Source organism: Protomyctophum parallelum, assembly GCF_964188405.1.
Source record: "Protomyctophum parallelum genome assembly, chromosome: 14".
Taxonomy (NCBI): Eukaryota; Metazoa; Chordata; class Actinopteri; order Myctophiformes; family Myctophidae; genus Protomyctophum; species Protomyctophum parallelum.
Genome location: NC_139709.1, coordinates 28,798,213 through 28,805,644, shown reverse-complemented (window position 1 = coordinate 28,805,644; position 7,432 = coordinate 28,798,213).

Below are 7,432 nucleotides of genomic sequence, written 5' to 3'. Positions count from 1 at the left end.
TCATCATTTTTGAGGATTTGAAAAAAAAACCAAAAAAAAAAACATGGGTTATAGCCCATCGTTTTTTTAATTTTTGAAAAAAAGTGTCATGCTCGTTTTTCATCATTTTTGAACATGGGCTATAGCCCCTACCGTACGGCATACTATAGCAAGCCGTTTTTCATCATTTTTGAGGATTTGAAAAAAAATTAAAAATTAAAAAAACATGGGTTATAGCCCATCGTTTTTTGAAATTTTGAAAAAAATGTTATCCTCGTTTTTCATCATTTTTTAACATGGGCTATAGCCCCTACCGTACGGCATACTATAGCACGCCGTTTTTCATCATTTTTGAGGATTTGAAAAAAATTCAAAAATTCAAAAACATGGGTTATAGCCCATCGTTTTTTGAATTTTTGAAAAAAATGTTATCCTCGTTTTTCATAATCTTTTAACATGGGCTATAGCCCCTACCGTACGGCATACTATAGCACGCCGTTTTTCATCATTTTTGAGGATTTGAAAAAAAAAAAAAAAAAAGAAAAACATGGGTTATAGCCCATCGTTTTTTGAAATTTTGAGAAAAATGTTATCCTCGTTTTTCATCATTTTTGAACATGGGCTATAGCCCCTACCGTACGGAATACTATAGCACGCCGTTTTTCATCATTTTTGAGGATTTGAAAAAAAAAAAATAATCAAAAAACATGGGTTATAGCCCATCGTTTTTTTAATTTTTGAAAAAAAGTGTCATGCTCGTTTTTCATCATTTCTGAACATGGGCTATAGCCCCTACCGTACGGCATACTATAGCACGCCGTTTTTCATCATTTTTGAGGATTTGAATTTTTTTTTTTTTTCAAAAAACATGGGTCATAGCCCATCGTTTTTTGAAATTTTGAAAAAAATGTTATCCTCGTTTTTCATCATTTTTGAACATGGGCTATAGCCCCTACCGTACGGCATACTATAGCACGCCGTTTTTCATCATTTTTGAGGATTTGAAAAAAAAATCTAAAATTCAAAAACATGGGTTATAGCCCATCGTTTTTTGAATTTTTGAAAAAAATGTTATCCTCGTTTTTCATCATTTTTGAACATGGGCTATAGCCCCTACCGTACGGCATACTATAGCACGCCGTTTTTCATCATTTTTGAGGATTTGAAAAAAATAAAAATTCAAAAAACATGGGTTATAGCCCATCGTTTTTTAAAATTTTGAAAAAAATGTTATCCTCGTTTTTCATCATTTTTGAACATGGGCTATAGCCCCTACCGTACGGAATACTATAGCACGCCGTTTTTCATCATTTTTGAGGATTTGAAAAAAATTAAAAAATTCAAAAACATGGGTTATAGCCCATCGTTTTTTGAATTTTTGAAAAAAATGTTATCCTCGTTTTTCATAATCTTTTAACATGGGCTATAGCCCCTACCGTACGGCATACTATAGCACGCCGTTTTTCATCATTTTTGAGGATTTGAAAAAAAAAAAAAAAACATGGGTTATAGCCCATCGTTTTTTGAATTTTTGAAAAAAATGTTATCCTCGTTTTTCATCATTTTTGAACATGGGCTATAGCCCCTACCGTACGGCATACTATAGCACGCCGTTTTTCATCATTTTTGAGGATTAAAAAAAAAAAAAACATGGGTTATAGCCTATTGTTTTTTGAAATTTTGAAAAAAATGTTATCCTCGTTTTTCATCATTTTTGAACATGGGCTATAGCCCCTACCGTACGGAATACTATAGCACGCCGTTTTTCATCATTTTTGAGGATTTGAAAAAAAAAAAAAAATTCAAAAACATGGGTTATAGCCCATCGTCTTTTTAATTTTTGAAAAAAAGTGTCATGCTCGTTTTTCATCATTTTTGAACATGGGCTATAGCCCCTACCGTACGGCATACTATAGCAAGCCGTTTTTCATCATTTTTGAGGATTTGATTTTTTTTTTTAAATTTAAAAAACATGGGTTATAGCCCATCGTTTTTTGAAATTTTGAAAAAAATGTTATCCTCGTTTTTCATCATTTTTGAACATGGGCTATAGCCCCTACCGTACGGCATACTATAGCACGCCGTTTTTCATCATTTTTGAGGATTTGAAAAAAAAATCTAAAATTCAAAAACATGGGTTATAGCCCATCGTTTTTTGAATTTTTGAAAAAAATGTTATCCTCGTTTTTCATCATTTTTGAACATGGGCTATAGCCCCTACCGTACGGCATACTATAGCACGCCGTTTTTCATCATTTTTGAGGATTTGAATTATTTTTTTTAATTAAAAAAAATGGGTCATAGCCCATAGTTTTTTGAAATTTTGAAAAAAATGTTATCCTCGTTTTTCATCATTTTTGAACATGGGCTATAGCCCCTACCGTACAGCATACTATAGCACGCCGTTTTTCATCATTTTTGAGGATTTGAAAAAAAAATCTAAAATTCAAAAACATGGGTTATAGCCCATCGTTTTTTGAATTTTTGAAAAAAATGTTATCCTCGTTTTTCATCATTTTTGAACATGGGCTATAGCCCCTACCGTACGGCATACTATAGCACGCCGTTTTTCATCATTTTTGAGGATTTGGAAAAAAAAAAAAATCAAAAAACATGGGTTATAGCCCATCGTTTTTTGAAATTTTGAAAAAAATGTTATCCTCGTTTTTCATCATTTTTGAACATGGGCTATAGCCCCTACCGTACGGAATACTATAGCACGCCGTTTTTCATCATTTTTGAGGATTTGAAAAAAAAATCAAAAATTCAAAAACATGGGTTATAGCCCATCGTTTTTTGAATTTTTGAAAAAAAAATTATCCTCGTTTTTCATAATCTTTTAACATGGGCTATAGCCCCTACCGTACGGCATACTATAGCACGCCGTTTTTCATCATTTTTGAGGATTAAAAAAAAAAAAAAAAAAAAAAAAAACATGGGTTATAGCCCATCGTTTTTTGAAATTTTGAAAAAAAAATTATCCTCGTTTTTCATCATTTTTGAACATGGGCTATAGCCCCTACCGTACGGCATACTATAGCATGCCGTTTTTCATCATTTTTGAGGATTTGAAAAAAAAATAAAAATCAAAAAACATGGGTTATAGCCCATCGTTTTTTTAATTTTTGAAAAAAAGTGTCATGCTCGTTTTTCATCATTTTTGAACATGGGCTATAGCCCCTACCGTACGGCATACTATAGCACGCCGTTTTTCATCATTTTTGAGGATTTGAAAAAAATTAAAAAATTAAAAAAACATGGGTTATAGCCCATCGTTTTTTGAATTTTTGAAAAAAATGTTATTCTCGTTTTTCATCATTTTTGAACATGGGCTATAGCCCCTACCGTACGGCATACTATAGCACGCCGTTTTTCATCATTTTTGAGGATTTGAAAAAAAATCAAAAATTTAAAAACATGGGTTATAGCCCATCGTTTTTTTAATTTTTGAAAAAAAAAAATTCCTCGTTTTTCATAATCTTTTAACATGGGCTATAGCCCCTACCGTACGGCATACTCTATAGCACGCCGTTTTTCATCATTTTTGAGGATTTGAAAAAAAAAAAAAAATCAAAAAACATGGGTTATAGCCCATCGTTTTTTGAAATTTTGAAAAAAATGTTATCCTCGTTTTTCATCATTTTTGAACATGGGCTATAGCCCCTACCGTACGGCATACTATAGCATGCCGTTTTTCATCATTTTTGAGGATTAAAAAAAAAAAAAAACATGGGTTATAGCCCATTGTTTTTTGAAATTTTGAAAAAAATGTTATCCTCGTTTTTCATCATTTTTGAACATGGGCTATAGCCCCTACCGTACGGAATACTATAGCACGCCGTTTTTCATCATTTTTGAGGATTTGAAAAAAAATCAAAAATTCAAAAACATGGGTTATAGCCCATCGTTTTTTGAATTTTTGAAAAAAATGTTATCCTCGTTTTTCATAATCTTTTAACATGGGCTATAGCCCCTACCGTACGGCATACTATAGCATGCCGTTTTTCATCATTTTTGAGGATTAAAAAAAAAAAAAAAAAAAAAAAAACATGGGTTATAGCCCATCGTTTTTTGAAATTTTGAAAGAAATGTTATCCTCGTTTTTCATCATTTTTGAACATGGGCTATAGCCCCTACCGTACGGCATACTATAGCACGCCGTTTTTCATCATTTTTGAGGATTTGAAAAAAACAAAACAAAAAAAAACATGGGTTATAGCCCATCGTTTTTTGAATTTTTGACAAAATTGTTATTCTCGTTTTTCATCATTTTTGAACATGGGCTATAGCCCCTACCGTACGGCATACTATAGCACGCCGTTTTTCATCATTTTTGAGGATTTGAAAAAAAATCAAAAATTTAAAAACATGGGTTATAGCCCATCGTTTTTTTAATTTTTGAAAAAAAAAAAATCCTCGTTTTTCATAATCTTTTAACATGGGCTATAGCCCCTACCGTACGGCATACTCTATAGCACGCCGTTTTTCATCATTTTTGAGGATTTGAAAAAAAAAAAAAAATCAAAAAACATGGGTTATAGCCCATCGTTTTTTGAAATTTTGAAAAAAATGTTATCCTCGTTTTTCATCATTTTTGAACATGGGCTATAGCCCCTACCGTACGGCATACTATAGCACGCCGTTTTTCATCATTTTTGAGGATTAAAAAAAAAAAAAAACATGGGTTATAGCCCATTGTTTTTTGAAATTTTGAAAAAAATGTTATCCTCGTTTTTCATCATTTTTGAACATGGGCTATAGCCCCTACCGTACGGAATACTATAGCACGCCGTTTTTCATCATTTTTGAGGATTTGAAAAAAAATAAAAAATTCAAAAACATGGGTTATAGCCCATCGTTTTTTGAATTTTTGAAAAAAATGTTATCCTCGTTTTTCATAATCTTTTAACATGGGCTATAGCCCCTACCGTACGGCATACTATAGCATGCCGTTTTTCATCATTTTTGAGGATTAAAAAAAAAAAAAAAAAAAAAAAAACATGGGTTATAGCCCATCGTTTTTTGAAATTTTGAAAGAAATGTTATCCTCGTTTTTCATCATTTTTGAACATGGGCTATAGCCCCTACCGTACGGCATACTATAGCACGTCGTTTTTCATCATTTTTGAGGATTTGAAAAAAACAAAACAAAAAAAAACATGGGTTATAGCCCATCGTTTTTTTAATTTTTGAAAAAAAGTGTCATGCTCGTTTTTCATCATTTTTGAACATGGGCTATACCCCTACCGTACGGCATACTATAGCAAGCCGTTTTTCATCATTTTTGAGGATTTGAATTTTTTTTTTAAATTTAAAAAACATGGGTTATAGCCCATCGTTTTTTGAAATTTTGAAAAAAATGTTATCCTCGTTTTTCATCATTTTTGAACATGGGCTATAGCCCCTACCGTACGGCATACTATAGCACGCAGTTTTTCATCATTTTTGAGGATTTGAAAAAAAAATCTAAAATTCAAAAACATGGGTTATAGCCCATCGTTTTTTGAATTTTTGAAAAAAATGTTATCCTCGTTTTTCATCATTTTTGAACATGGGCTATAGCCCCTACCGTACGGCATACTATAGCACGCCGTTTTTCATCATTTTTGAGGATTTGAAAAAAAAATCTAAAATTCAAAAACATGGGTTATAGCCCATCGTTTTTTGAATTTTTGAAAAAAATGTTATCCTCGTTTTTCATCATTTTTGAACATGGGCTATAGCCCCTACCGTACAGCATACTATAGCACGCCGTTTTTCATCATTTTTGAGGATTTGAAAAAAAAATCTAAAATTCAAAAACATGGGTTATAGCCCATCGTTTTTTGAATTTTTGAAAAAAATGTTATCCTCGTTTTTCATCATTTTTGAACATGGGCTATAGCCCCTACCGTACGGCATACTATAGCACGCCGTTTTTCATCATTTTTGAGGATTTGGAAAAAAAAAAAAATCAAAAAACATGGGTTTTAGCCCATCGTTTTTTGAAATTTTGAAAAAAATGTTATCCTCGTTTTTCATCATTTTTGAACATGGGCTATAGCCCCTACCGTACGGAATACTATAGCACGCCGTTTTTCATCATTTTTGAGGATTTGAAAAAAAAATCAAAAATTCAAAAACATGGGTTATAGCCCATCGTTTTTTGAATCTTTGAAAAAAATGTTATCCTCGTTTTTCATAATCTTTTAACATGGGCTATAGCCCCTACCGTACGGCATACTATAGCACGCCGTTTTTCATCATTTTTGAGGATTTGAAAAAAAAAAAAAAAAAGAAAAACATGGGTTATAGCCCATCGTTTTTTGAAATTTTGAAAAAAATGTTATCCTCGTTTTTCATCATTTTTTAACATGGGCTATAGCCCCTACCGTACGGCATACTATAGCATGCCGTTTTTCATCATTTTTGAGGATTTAAAAAAAAAAAAGAAATCAAAAAACATGGGTTATAGCCCATCGTTTTTTTAATTTTTGAAAAAAAGTGTCATGCTCGTTTTTCATCATTTTTGAACATGGGCTATAGCCCCTACCGTACGGCATACTATAGCACGCCGTTTTTCATCATTTTTGAGGATTTGAAAAAAATTAAAAAATTAAAAAAACATGGGTTATAGCCCATCGTTTTTTGAATTTTTGAAAAAAATGTTATTCTCGTTTTTCATCATTTTTGAACATGGGCTATAGCCCCTACCGTACGGCATACTATAGCACGCCGTTTTTCATCATTTTTGAGGATTTGAAAAAAAATCAAAAATTTAAAAACATGGGTTATAGCCCATCGTTTTTTGAATTTTTGAAAAAAATGTTATCCTCGTTTTTCATAATCTTTTAACATGGGCTATAGCCCCTACCGTACGGCATACTATAGCATGCCGTTTTTCATCATTTTTGAGGATTAAAAAAAAAAAAAAAAAAAAAAAAACATGGGTTATAGCCCATCGTTTTTTGAAATTTTGAAAGAAATGTTATCCTCGTTTTTCATCATTTTTGAACATGGGCTATAGCCCCTACCGTACGGCATACTATAGCACGCCGTTTTTCATCATTTTTGAGGATTTGAAAAAAACAAAACAAAAAAAAACATGGGTTATAGCCCATCGTTTTTTGAATTTTTGACAAAATTGTTATTCTCGTTTTTCATCATTTTTGAACATGGGCTATAGCCCCTACCGTACGGCATACTATAGCACGCCGTTTTTCATCATTTTTGAGGATTTGAAAAAAAATCAAAAATTTAAAAACATGGGTTATAGCCCATCGTTTTTTTAATTTTTGAAAAAAAAAAAATCCTCGTTTTTCATAATCTTTTAACATGGGCTATAGCCCCTACCGTACGGCATACTCTATAGCACGCCGTTTTTCATCATTTTTGAGGATTTGAAAAAAAAAAAAAAATCAAAAAACATGGGTTATAGCCCATCGTTTTTTGAAATTTTGAAAAAAATGTTATC